The following is a 15,235-nucleotide window of genomic DNA, read 5'->3' on the forward strand; positions in this document are numbered from 1 at the left end:
CCGTACCAGAATTATATATTCGAAGGAAACAAAACAGTAATCAATAAAAATTGATCAATGATTTACAACAATTGTTTTATACATTTTCAAATAGATAATTATAATCACTATATATGTTATCGTTTATAAAATATACAGTGAGGATCTTATCGCTCAAAGCACTTGAGAAAGTTTACATTAGCAGAAAGTGAATGAATTAATCCGTCTGATGATATATTCCTTAAGATTAGAATACAGCATTTGAAATATATATGTACATTTTGAAACTGAATTGTAAATTTAAAATTTGAAGTATAAAATTTTGTATATTTTTGAAAATTTTGAAATTTATTTTTTCCGAAAATTTTGAAATTTGCTTGAGCCGTATAAGTAAACTTTAAAAATTAAAAGTCTTGGTACGGAACCCAACAAAATTGTAAGAAAAAAAAATTGTACTCATTTTTAAAAACTATCAAATATCTGATAATTTGATTATTTTATTGTTTCTACAGCAATCAGAACTCTTACATTTAATGTTCTATAAGCTGATCTGTTAATTTGATGCGCATACTTCTAATGATCATTTTTGACCACCAATTTTTTTTTACTTTTTCCTCTGTATCTCCGGAACTACTAGCTGCCTTACCAAAAATTTCATCAATTATTCATTTCGCCATTACAAGCAAAATGTTTTTTGAATCATTTTCTCAAAAACTGAATAACCGTTTTTGACACTTTTTGCCCCATATCTCCGAAACGACTAAACCTGTCTTCACCAAAAACTAATCAGCACGTCTTCATATCAATAGGAAGCAAATGTTTTCTATAACATTCAAATCGAAAAATTGAATACATACATATATGTTATACACACACACCCACGCATCCATCCATTTTTTCTGATTGTGAGGTATGCCAAAATGTTTAGAAACCATTGAAACGTAAAGATATGCAAAAATTTTCATTTTCGATTTTTTTTTGTGATTACTATAATTTACCCTACGGGAAGCTAAATATGTATATATTAAAATATTTCAGATTAAGTAAAATTATCTATTTTGAAATTACATTAAAATTTATTTAGAAATAACTAAACAGATCAGTTTGGCAATATACTTAATCTAATTATTTACTAATGAAGCATTTTAAAATAATTATAATATTTTATTTGGCAAGAGTTTATTAGTTTAAGAAGATGTCGAATGATTATCGATTATAGCGCTGTTGTCACGTTGAGCAAGCGCGTTAACAGATTTGATACGTCGATAGCACATGTCTTTGTTAAATATGAATTTGACCATTTGGGGAATGACCATTAATCACGTGATCGGTTTTCATGCCATTTAAACCCCTTTTAAACCACCCTCCGCCATGTTGATATGTGCTGATATTTAAAGCTACGCCCTTTTCCACACTCAACGCCACGTGTATTTTAGTACATACAGATATCGTAAATGGATAAAATATCGTAAATTTTTGGAAATTTGGATAAATATAAATATATATTTTTGTTGTTTTAAAAACTGGGCCTGTTTCGATATGAGTCAGTAGCACGCTCCTCAAATAGAATTTAAATTGTTGAGGTAAAATTGAATACAATTAGAAGTAAGAAGAAAACTAGATTTGTGAGAAGATTTAGAAAAAAAAGAATGAATAAATCTGTAAAAAGTCTTGATGGAGAAAAATTGGATAGAATGAATATATATGTATATGTATATAAAAAAGAATGTTGTAGATAGCTAAATGCTCGATGTAAGCAAGGTCAATAATTAAAAAATGAATGAAAATATTTCTATATGAAATATTTCTTGAAAGTGCTTAGAAAGTCTAAATCGAATGCCAATTCAGGGACTGATCTACTGTATATTATATTTTCTTATTTAGCTGAACGTGCCCGAGATAGGTCATTTTCGCTTCAGTCTTTCAGTTCTGCGGATGTTCAGAAAGTGTTGGGCGCATGGATTTGGGTGGTAACTTCCAAACACTCCCATAGGGTAAGTTATAGTTATCGCAAAAAATTCGAAAATGAAATTTTTTATATATCTTTACGTTTCAAAGGTTTCTGAATATTTTGGCGCACCTTAGAAAAAAAAATTCGTCGACGATTTCGGGAACACTGATCAACCGATTTGAATAATTCAAAAAACATTCGATTCGTATTGATAAGGAGACGTACTGATTAGTTTTTGGACAACACAGGTCTAGCCGTTTCGAAGATACAGATCCTAGAGATTAGCTCATAGCGTTGCGCGTTAGCATGTCGTTATAGCTGAGTTGGTTGACTCGTCACCGTTCGCGTTATTAGATAAGAAAGTCAAGACCGATCGGGTTTGAATCCCACGTCTGTGATATTTTTTTAAAATTGTTTTTAATACTTTTTTTGTTACTAGCATGAACTATTCAAAATTGTTAACTCAGTGCATATAGTTCGTAAACAAAAAATGGATGCATTTGAAATAAAATATGTTCATTCTAACAATAAGTCCGCTTAATTAGATTGTGTTTATATATATTTCATTCAAACATATATGAACAAGGCCATCTAATCTAACAAGTTTTCACATTTTATCTACAAGGAACAAATAATGAAAATTCTAGTTTTTATAATATTTATTCATAGATATTTTTGTTGACTGATGATTTTTATTCTACGAATGTATAATTATGGTACGGAAAGTTCCAGCAATTTGCCTTAAGGCACGATGCCATGCGCCCCACTAGTTCATAATTGCGGCAGTGTATTTCGCATTCCTCGTGACCAAAATATTAAGCTCTATATATATGAGTCAATTTAGTACATTTTTAGGAGCGTTTATTATTCCTTTGAGAAGTTTGTTTTGAAATCTTTGCATAATTATGATAGTTGATTTCTTATATGTACCACACCAGAGTTGAACTTCATTCGTTCATATTGGTTTAAGGGTTACTTTGTACAGCAGCAACTTGTTCGATGAGTTTAATTTAGATTTTTGTTTAATATCCAATATAGACTCTTATTCTCTTTATATCGTACAAAACAATGTTTAAAATCTAAGGTCGATTGAAGAATGTTTATTTAACATATAAGCAAAGAATCAAATTTAAAGTGAGAGCTGAATGTAAAGTGGTTTACTTAATATAACAATTCATTACTAGTGCCAGATTTATATATATTATAATATATGGACTCTACGTTGAAGCCATATCGCAGCAAAAAAATTTCACGGTCCACTGCCATAAACATAATACAAATAATAGCCAAACATATTGCTATTATTTCATTGTTGTGAAAACTTGGGTAAACAATAATTACCAATGGCTGACTAACCTTCTGGTTTTTAGACTAGTTGAAAACAGTTGACCAAATAAAATAATCAAAGAAAAAGGAATTAACTGTGGAACCATAATACCAAAATTTATAATTTAGTACATTAATAAAAGGTGAACCACTGCGTTTTCCTTTTAATATTTTATGTTATTTGTCAAACTAATTACTCAGTTTCTTTTTATTTAGACAGATTGTAATTTATAAGAAAAAAAACTGTGGAACCAGTCTAGAATACTAAGTTCATTGGGTTCTTAATAAAGGGTTTTGTTTATATTAATCATAAGAGCTAAAGTAGGTATTAGGTAATGGGCTGAATTTCTAGGCCGTTGGGCTGAAATAAATATATATAAAAATATATCACTTTGCAGTTTTGTCCATTGCGTAAGAGCCAAATTAGGATTCAAAACGAAGGGAAATCGATTGAAATATTTTTTAATAAGATAATTTAGTTGTCTTTCATTTTTTATTATCTAGAGTCTAGATATCCAGATTATAGATGGATGCCTGGATAATATTTAGTTGTTGTATCATTGTTTCCATCAACATATATAAATTGAAAGATTTTTAACATAATATATATAATATATTGATTACATGTTATTCCAAAACTATATATACATATACATATATATATATATATATATTTATATATACATATATACATATATATATATATATATATATATATATATATATGTATTGATCAGTATGCAGGATTACGTTAAAGAATGTAATAGGATTACATTAATTATGACAATGTATAGACAAGTGATTATGCATATACATGCATATACACACACACATTATATATATATATATATATATATATGTATATATATATGTATATATAATTATAAATAAATATACCGAAAATTGTACTTTTTGTAATTGTTTACAAATTGCCACTACAATGAATGAATTAGATTCCCACTGTCCGTATCAACTTTCTAGTGAAAGTTAATTTTTAAAGCAAGAGATAAACGCAAAATTACCCACTAACTAACTAAATAACACTATGAAAAATATATTAAAATAAAATAAAAAGATAGGAAATTATATATATTATATAAATATATATTTTTACCATCAGTAAGTAAGTAGTCGGTGTTGTTTAAAGCGAGTAATGTAATTAACTAATTAATTAACTTAATTAAGGAAATAATAGACCACTTTGGCTGTATTAGTCAATTTAAACATTTGAAACTTGAAGGTACTCATAAATATAATACAGTAATTTTTATCAGAAATAATAACATTAATTATTTATGTAGCAAAAAAATTGATTGTTGAATGGAAACAGTTTTAGAGCCATTATGTTATTGTATATAAAAAACTGAATTAACAGGTAGATAACAGTGTATGTAGATGACACTGTAATATTATATACAAACAAAAACTTAAAAAAGGTTGAAGACCAAATACATTGAAAAATTATACACGAATGGTCGATGGAAAACCAATCATCAATAAAGGTAAAACTAAATACTTAAATTTATTTTCACCAAAGCAGAATAAATGAAAATGGTAAATAGTAATTTCGAATGGAATGATCAAATTGAAAAAATGAATAATACAATTGAAACGTCTTTTTATTTAGTCAGTTATTTAATATTTTGGTCTGTGTTAATTTGTTTGGGCTAATTTCCGAAATGGCTGAATCGATTTTCACAAAAAATTTTAGGTACGTAGCTGATTTTATAGGGTGCAACTTAGTCTTCTTTTATTTTAGAACAAAAGTATCTTATTTTGATTTATTCTTTAACCTAGTGTTATTAAAAATATTATAATTGGCTGGCCATCCTCTAACTGATGAGGTTTTGATTAGATATTTTTGATATAATACTGATATTGCAGATATTCTCCATAAAGGCTATTTTCAGTTTATATATTTTCTAATCTAAAAATTTAGCTTATTTTCTAAATCCAACTTCGACAAATAGATTAAATGACTTGAGAATACTAAAATGCAATTGTCCAAAAAATCGAGAAATGTTTAAATCTAAAAATTTTTGAAAAACAAGTATATATAATCTGTATTTTATAACATTATTGATTAAATGCAATAGATGAAGGATAATATTTGTATTCAGAAACATATGGCTTACAATTAGTATATACCTTAATGAAATAAATACAAGAAATACTAATGAAACGTAAATGAACAGAAAAATAATTGATGTATTTTTCAGACCAAGTTGGTTTTCGGCACCAATTAGTAACGGTAACAACAAGTGAATAACCATATGTTATGGTATTTAATCAGTATAATTGTAGGTGTGCAAGTATTTATCTAGTGCACTAAGGAACTTTGAAACATAAAATGCAAAAGATCTAAAAAATGCATAAATAAATTGCTTAGAATGCTTAGAAGAATTCTTACTCTGTCTCGTTATTTTCGAATATAAGTTCGCCCTTGGCCGCTTCGTAATCCTTGCCCTCTTTGGCAGTACCTCCTTCCGTCCAGTAAGGAACAATAACTCTCCCCCTAGCGCCAGACTGTCGCACCACTTTTAGCTCGTAAGTACCAACCGATTCCACTAAATCGTGATCTTTTTCTGCGAATGAAAATATTCCGCTATGATCATCGTCGAGAATAACCACGGTGGCAACGCGAGGGGTTGCTAACGTGACCGGCTCTTGGGGATCACTCAATCGTATGTAAAAATGTTCGTCTTGTTCGAAAACATCATCGTCTATGACACGTACCGAAAATGTTTTTTTCATATCTCCTGGTGCAAATTCTAGAACACCCGAAGCTTCGTAATAGTCGCTGCCAGCTTCTGCCGAACCATCTTCAGTACAATAGTTAACGGTAAACTCGATGTCCGGATCTCCCTTCCTTACGACAGTTACTTCAAATTCACCGCAATTTTCCATAACCGTGTAACTTCCGGGATCAAAACAAACGGCACAGGCTTCCAGTTCCGCCTTAACGGTAATGGGGCCCCTTTGTAATTCAGCTCGCACCTCGCTTAAATCGCTCTGCGCTCTTTCGGAAATCTTTTTCATAACGTTTCCACTGCCCATCATCTTTCGTGTTGCCTGGACGCGATAAAAGGCTCGTGATTTTGATGTTTTATTAAGTATGGCTTCATGGGCCATAACCTCAATTTCGCGCAAATCACATTGGGGGTTCTTTTTGCGTAACTCTCGTAGGGTTTCGATGTATTCTCGTCGAGCTTCTTCGATCTCGTCGACGACATTATCGTAGTATGGCTCTTCCTTGTTAGCTAATTCTAAGTCGGTTCCACTTGCACCTTCAGCTTGAACAATAACACCACGCTTGTTCATGCGATAATCTTTGTTCAAATATTTATAAATCAACAACCTTCGATCAGCTATATAGGCTGTCAAAACGGTTGTCGGGAAAAACATAAATGTCAAGAAACCTTCCCATACTTCTACTACACCCGGAGAAATTACGGCTAGTATTAAATATAACCAAACATATGCAAAAATAGACCACGCCGCGGTCACAAAAAACACTCGCAGATGCTTAATTTTACGTACCTCACCGTTCGGTATCACTAATACACATATAGCTATTATAACGAACAAGTTATAAGCAGCTGATCCGACAATAGTACCAGGTCCCAAATCACCGGCATTGAAATTCTTCGCAATAATTTCTATTATAGACAACAGGATTTCTGGGGCACTAGATCCAAGTGCCATGAGCGTTAAATTCGCAACAGTCTCGTTCCATACTCGTACTACAACTATTTGGGTCTCGCCATTAGGCCTACGAACTTTAACTTCTTTTTCTTGAGATGTTATAACTTCAATAGCGGCCATAAAACGGTCGGATATTATCGATACCCCTATGAAAAGATAAAGTAAGCCAAAAAAATAAACTATACCCCTTGCCAGACGATCCCCGCTCGTCAAATTTTCAATTGGCATCCACACGGGGATCACTAACCCATCCTGGCAATGGATACCAGCGGAACTCCCATTTCTATCGTCGGACGCTTCGGATAAATCCCATTGCGCCACCAAGAGCAGGGTAGTGAACCCGAAAGAAGATAAATAATAGGCCATCACGCTTTTTTGTTCATCTCGCTTTGTTTATACTTATTTGTTGTTCTATTTTTATTAAATCGACCTAAAGCAAAACACTCGCACGCACAAGCACAAACCAAAGTAACACAGAACGTACGCGCAGTACGAGGACCCGAACGCAACTGACTGTAGGACGGTGCTAGGCGCAACTTTAGCTATAGTACGAGTACGCATAGTCAAACAAAGGGAAGGGATGCGAATGCGAATGCGAATGCGATACTGTTCCCGCTATAACGAACACAAACGTGAGCTATCTACAATACCATACTATACTATACTATACTATACTGTAATGCAAATCATAATACAACTAGTGGTGTATGGCGCCGTGCCTTAAGGAAAATTGCTGGAACTTTCCATACCAATGTGTTTTAAGATTATTTTTTTTAATCATTGAGAAAATTTGATTTTTGAGAAATTTTAAATTTTTGATAAAAATTGACTTTAAAAAAAAAAATCTGGAAAAAAATGTTTTTTTATTTTGAAATATTTTGGAAATTTTGAACTTTTTTCCAAAGCAATCGCACTGCTTTAGCTGCATAGAAACGAAATATCGAAGCGCGTAAGCGCCACGTCGCCGTCTAACGGACAAACGATGTTGCAAAACCCTAGAAATATAAACAAAATTGATACTTAATATTAAAATCTCCATAAAATATCTGATAATTTGATGTGCATATGTCTAATGATCATTCTTGACCGCCAAATGATATTCTTTTTTACTTTTTTACTACATTTCCGGAACCGCTAGACTTGCCTTCATGAAAATTTGTTCAATTCTTCATCTTGTCAATACAAGTAAAATGTTTTTTGAATGAGTTACCGTTTGTTACACTTTTTGCCTGTATCTTGGAAACGGCTAGACCTACCTATGCCAAAAACTAATCAGCACGTCTCCTTATCAACAGCTATCAAATGTTTTTTGAATAATTGAAATTGGTTAAACCGTGTTCCCGAAATCGTCGATGAAAATTTGTATTCGCACACATCACACATACACACATATCCACATACATCCATTTTTCTGAGGTATGCCAAAATGTTCAGAAACCTCTCAAACCTAAAGATATATAGAAGTTTTCGTTTTCGATTTTTTGCGATTACTATAACTTGCCCTACGGGAAGTTAATAACACAATTACTTTTTAATAAGCAACAACATTCAAATTTATTAATTCGATTCAAATAAACGTAGATTTATACTAGCAATATACTTATAAAAAAAATTAACAGCAAAACAACCAAATATTTGCTCTCCGGACTAGTGATGCACGAAATTGCCCCTTAAGGAAAATTGGTGCTATATTGAAACTTTTTGAATACTTGAACATTTTCGATATTATGAAAAATAATTGATTTTTTTTAAATGTACAAAATATCTTTTGTTAAATAACAAGTTGAGCCCGACGCCAAATTTAATGTCCTTTTCGTTCAGCCGGTTGTTTGTGACGAACGTTTATCATGCATCACTTTTTTGTTTAGAATGTTTCAATAAATTTCATTAATATTATATTTGAGAGCTTCTCATTATATATTATATTATTATTATTTATATTAAGACTGATTTTATATTTTACTGTCGATTGCACCAAAATATAAAAAAAAATCTGGTGACGGTCCTCTGGGTCGACGCCGGCGGTCATATGGTAAGGAGACTATCGGTCCCCAAAGAACGACGCCGGATGGGAAAAGTTGACCGTCCGTCCCTAGGGATCGACACCGAGCTCAACGTGTTAATTTTTCCAAAAATTTTAAAATTTATCACAAATCGTCAAAGTCCCAGCAGTCGCTTATGGATTGATATGTAGAAAAGTTGAAATATATGTGATAGTAAATATACTACCCTCAAATGAGTGTTGTTGGAATTACAGCTAGCGAATCAATAAGTATATTGTCACATTTGGCTTTTTTACGTGCTCTAGATCCTTTATGATATTTCGCGACTGATTTGCTTTTCTTCAATGTCACTGAACCTACGAAGCGTTACTTGCAGATGGATCAGTAGTCGTTGAAGAATTGTACTTTAATTAATTAATTTTTTATATGAAAAATGTATTTATATCAATAATGCATGTAAAGGCTTATAGTGTAATTTTAAAAGTGAATACCTAATAATCAATTGATATTCACAAGAAAGATTCTCCTCGATATAAGAACTTATTGACTGCCATCAAAAAGACTGCCATCAGAAATCCGTATAGAGAGTAAAACGCATCTAAACAAAACAGCCGCAAGTTAGCCGCAAGAAAATATAAAAAGTTATGAAACTACTTTACAAGTGATGTAAATTTAACCCTTAACTCTCCCACTGATTCAAAAACAATCTACCACTAACTCGGTGCTGTATTCTGACGAAAACCTACCTAAGCTTGTTATATTGTGTATGTTACGCAATTTGTTTTATATGAATTTGTGAACAAATATAGAATTACAATAATAATCAAATTACTCAACCCTCCGTCGGTCGGAGTGGTCTGGCCAGACTTATTTCGACTTCAATTTAAAAAAAAATACTTTTAGTAATTCTATCGACTTGAAATTTCTGGACTCTTCCTAAAATTTCATTAGCTGTTGTTCAATGAAAAAATGATGACGAAAAAATGTGTGGTCCAGCCAGACTACTCGACCGTTCGAAGGTAAATAAATATCGACCGACGGAGGGTTAAATAATTTTTTTTCCTGCAGTATTAGCGTTGTGAAAGTTTTTTTGACATTCCACAATTGTAATATTACACAATATATAAATATCGTTTTTTATAGTCCTTTTTATGAAAATTCGGCTTCGGGAATGCCTTGGTATAATAATCGCCATACCGTTTAGAAAAAAATATTTAAAATTTTACAAAAAAAATGTATGATAAAACAGTAACTTTAATTTTTTTAATACTTCAATATAATACATTTAGCGTGCACTTATGATGAGCCGAGGCGTTTCCTTTCTGATAATTGTATGCAATTACGGTAAATAAATGATGTAATGTTTAAGTCATTATTAATTGTGTGAAGGTTCTATTTTTGTAATTTATAAATTTATAGTATACTTTTAAATATACATTTTTTTTTAAATTTTTATAGAAAATTCTTAGTCGAATCTATAATAAATATCCAAAAGTTGTTCCAAAGTAACGTTTGTAGAAAATATAGAATGACTTCTTTGTTGATAATTTTTGAAATTATAAGCAATGTGTATGCATACCCATGGTACTCATTTTCGCTAATGAATTGTTCGAATAGTTTTAGAATAAATGTTTAATTTCAATAATTTAAAAATTATTCTTTTGATTATTATTAGTCTTATATGATTATACTCATATTATACTAATATTTAGATTACAGATACTAGTAAAAACTACCTCCATTCAAACATATTGGTGATGTTGAAACTTGCCCTTGTTGATAACTATCATCAAGGTTTTTTCTTACATCTTTTCAAAAAATATTGTATCTATCATCATCAGTATTCCATGCATCATGATATGCTTATATTAGTTTTCGTTATCATTTATGGGGGAGATATAAAATCATTTCAATAAACGAAAAATTGTTCTATATCTCGATCGCACGTAATAAGTATATATGCCAAAACTGATCAAAATCGATTTTTAATCTTATCTTTTTTTTAATTACTTCAGATTTACGTCATATAAAGCGTCTCTTCTACCTATGGCCATTCAACCACAAACCATTCATGATGCATCAATAAAGATAACGTTCATCCACACCCAATATCTGGAACTCCTATCATAGAAATAATAATATAATTCTTATCGATTTTTACGGCCGTGACACGAAATTTTCTGACAAAACTAAGTATCGTTTAATTGGAAAATTCATTTTAAATTCATTATTCTTATTTTTTTTATATAATTTTTGTGTTTTGTAATAACTTGTATATTTTGACCACTGAAGAAGAACGAAATTGCGATTTGAAACGTATGGTGATCATTTAAATTTATTTTTATGAGGCCAAATTCATCATTCTTTTTATTTTTATTATCTGATGGATGAATATCTATTTAAAAAATATATATGTATAATTATTCTAAGCAGTATTTTACTGCAAGTTATAAATTATATAAACACAGGCCTACAATTTTTTTTTTATTTGGTGCATCAAATGTTAGAGCTGATTCTTATAGTATTATAACCATTTTTTGTATCAGCTCTAGTTTTTGAGATACATTTTTGAGAAAGAAGTTGCCGAAACCGGGTCCATTGTAGGTCGTGACGGAAAAGAACTTTTCACAGTGTCAACTAATGTCCCAACTAAGGCCGAATGGGTCTTGTAAGTTTGTATGTACGAGTAGGCATATCTCATTAAAATAATATTCTGAATAGTATTACTATTTTGTACTTTCATTCCTTATATATCATATATATCATATCTTGAAAACTAAAGCTCATAGAAAAAACCAACGTATTTTTGAAATTAGCGCCCCAAATATACTAAAAACAGCATTAAAATCGTTTGCACCATTCTTTGTTGGCCTGTGTTATTGATCATTTTATGATCTAAGTCAAAATTTGAAGTTCACCTTTGTATAATTTTATATCAGTTTCTTGCAATATTAGCCTAAAATTAGTATTTTTCATAAACCCAATATTTAGTAAAATTATTTTAAAAAAACTATAATAGAGATGGATAGATCAGTTAAATAATAAATTATTTATACAGAAAAAATATCATTTGAGAAACAAACAAAAAATTTTAATTCACATATAAATCATTTTATGTAAGAGGTGTTAACTTAAAATCTTGTGTTATGATATAATACATATGCTGGTTTTACCTAATGAATTACCTATCGCTTTTACATATCCATATAAAAGGAATCCAGTTACAATATTGAATGATTATCAATAATTAAATAGATATGTGCAATACACATTATTTGTTTAATTTTGATTTGTTCAAATGTTCAAATGGTAATCGTTAATGTTATCAAAAATGTATTAGTAACTTTTAACTACTCTCATCATAAAAGTTTAAATATTTTCTAACTACGAATAACAATAACAAAATTATTCACATATTTTATTACTACTAAATCACTTATCATATTATATAAACTTTTATCAATTATTTAACATTCTCGTTTTTCCTCTCATATGTAAAGGAAGTGGTACTATGCCAGGACAAGACAATTGCCCAGGAATTTCACAAATACAATGTCGATCACAACCAAACCCAAAGTTAGCGACATTATCAATTTTTCCTTTAATTTTTTTTCTACCAGTTGTAGTGCTCTGACTTTCCTACTACTTTTAAAAGATGATCATGAACTTCTTCTTTTGTTTTGCTGTCAATATCAATTAACAATTGATTTCCTTCCTCGAAATAACATTTTACAAATGGTGTGGGTGTAAGATTTTTAAAGGTTATGACTTGTACTTCAGGATTTTTGTACTGAATTTGAGGCAGATACCAGTAAACAAAGTCTCTTGCTCCTTGGTGATGTTCGCCAAATGTATTATAATTGATAGAGAAGATTTTAATGCGATCTTTAAGTAGCAATTTACCAGATTCCAAATATTTAAGAGTTCTGCGAACCGCAAATTTTCCTTTCATGAAAGGCATCGCGATGCCGTAATTCTTTTGATTCTTTACGTTATACTTAGTATTTTTTATCACATTGAAATAGTAATAAAAGAGAATTACTTTAAATATGTTAAAACAATTGGTTATATATGTATGCCCAAATTACTAATATGACATACATCCACAGAATACAAATCTGGATGCGATATAGATATTCCTTGGTTTTGAACTTCGATAAAAAAAAAAACAGCGATTGATTTAACGGCTGAAATTTCGCCGTTAAATCAAAGAATTCACTTCTAATCAATATAATATTATTATTATCATAATTATAATTATTAATTATATAATATATTATATAATACATATCTTATTTATGACATAATAAAAATAGAATATATTAAAATGAAAATCGTCTATACTCAAACTGCAGTAACTTAACACGCGCGGCGCTCGTGCGCCGATGTCCATTAGTAATACTTGGCAATCTATAATACAGATTGTTTCTCTGCCTTTGCGATTTATCATCAATTATCAATCTCGTTTTTCATAATTCCTTCATTGTAGAAATTATAAATAAAAATGGCAAAAACTATGATTTGGAACTAAAAAAGGTACATGTAAATGGTCATACTTTCTACAGGTTTTTTTTTTTGTATTATTACAACAAATCTTTACATAACCTTTAAATAATATTTTAAGGCTTTTACGGAACTTCAGGAGGAAAAAATGATTGAAACTTCACAAAAGTAAGAATTGCTGATATACAAATAGAGAATTTAAAAAAAAGTAAACAACATTCAGAAATCACTGAACGAGAAATATCTTCATTAGCTCCTGGAACGAAGTATGTATATAAATACTTATAAAATTTATATAATAATTTATACAACTGAATAACAAATTATATTAATTCTTGATTACAGAACATATGAATCTATTGGTCGAATGTTCTTATTAAATGATATTGATAATGTGAAGAAAAATCTGCAAATGAAGCAGAAAAGTGCAGCAGATAAATTGAAACCTTAGTGGTATGTAAACAGGCTTTAATATTATATTTAAATAGTAATTAATGCTCACTTTCAATGCATTTTTACAGAACACCAAATATACTTGGGAGAAAAATTTGAAAGATAGTGAAAATAATTACGAGAAATGGTTCAAAATAGAAAGAACAAGACAAGTCATAAAACATAGCAAATTCTGTTCTCTGTTGAATTTTTGTTTTAGTAAATTGATAATGGATTATAAATATGATTGCTTGTTTTTAAAAAAAATTTTGGTGATATGTATAAGAATATTTTTCTGGAAATGGTTATGTTCTCAAAACATCGTTAACCAGTTAACTGTGGCACAGTTTTGTGTCTTAAGAATTAGCTATGACTCATAGCTTAGTTCAATTGTCACAGAACAAGTTGCGCTGGTAAGATATGGTATGAGAAACATGTGTTCATTTTACAAAATTGGAAATTTTATTACCAAATTTTAAGTTTTCGACTAACATAAGCACACATGCATGCATATTAAATTTATGATGGAATAATTTTAGTTAAATATTATACCTGTATGTAAAACTACATGTTATAATATTTCCAGGCACATAAAAATAGTTTAAGAATGAGAAGCAGTATTTATTGAAAAATACTTTTATTAATCTATTTGTACAGATTTTAAAAATATGCTATATTGATTGATAATAAGTACAATTAATTAACAAATAACAGCGATATAAATTAAATTTGTTTAAAATTTCTGTAATATAAACATATTTTTAATAATCATATAATTGATCATATAGAAGAAACTAAATAATGCTACACTTTTAATATAATATGTTTGTACCTTTAAATATAATAAATAGTTCAGCACTTTTTATAGTTTGTTTTGATTCTTTCACAATTCTTAGAACTATAAATAAGATATAAAATAATATCAAATGTTTTTTTATTATAAAATAGGACATGGGCTTAGATTCGTTATAGTAATCTCAAACAGGCAACTGAATTTAATAGTTACCTCAACAACCAACCAAGCGATTATGAAAAATCCCATAAAAAGCTCTGTACTAGTCAGTGCAAAGTGTACGAAAATAATTTAAATAGACTTATAATTTGTTGAAGTACTCATTTCATCCGCACACACATTTATAATTTACAGATACTTCTTAATTTGAATGGAAAATATTTCTGTTTTAGTATATTTCATACAAGAATGACTAAAAGATAATTAAAAAAATTCTTTGAACATATTGATTGTAATTATTTTTATTTTGTGGCTGAATTAATTGAGACACTGGGACGTAATTGACCTTTTCTAATTTTTTCATTTTTATGATTCATGGTTGTC

General features: G+C 29.8%; 1 protein-coding gene and 1 pseudogene across 1 annotated transcript in view; one reads left to right on the forward strand and one right to left on the reverse strand.

Moving 5' to 3' along the window:
- Nucleotides 1–7,466, reverse strand: part of LOC113384748 — a 22,649-nt pseudogene extending 15,183 nt beyond the window's left edge.
- LOC113384875 (vascular endothelial growth factor receptor kdr-like) overlaps nucleotides 1–15,235 on the forward strand; it is a gene marked incomplete in the record, with an annotated part of 110,647 nt that overhangs the window by 67,212 nt on the left and 28,200 nt on the right.

The sequence above is a fragment of the Ctenocephalides felis genome, unplaced genomic scaffold (assembly GCF_003426905.1).
Source record: "Ctenocephalides felis isolate EL2017-DRISC unplaced genomic scaffold, ASM342690v1 CF-g0.4_SCAFFOLD_03571, whole genome shotgun sequence".
NCBI classification, from domain to species: domain Eukaryota; kingdom Metazoa; phylum Arthropoda; class Insecta; order Siphonaptera; family Pulicidae; genus Ctenocephalides; species Ctenocephalides felis.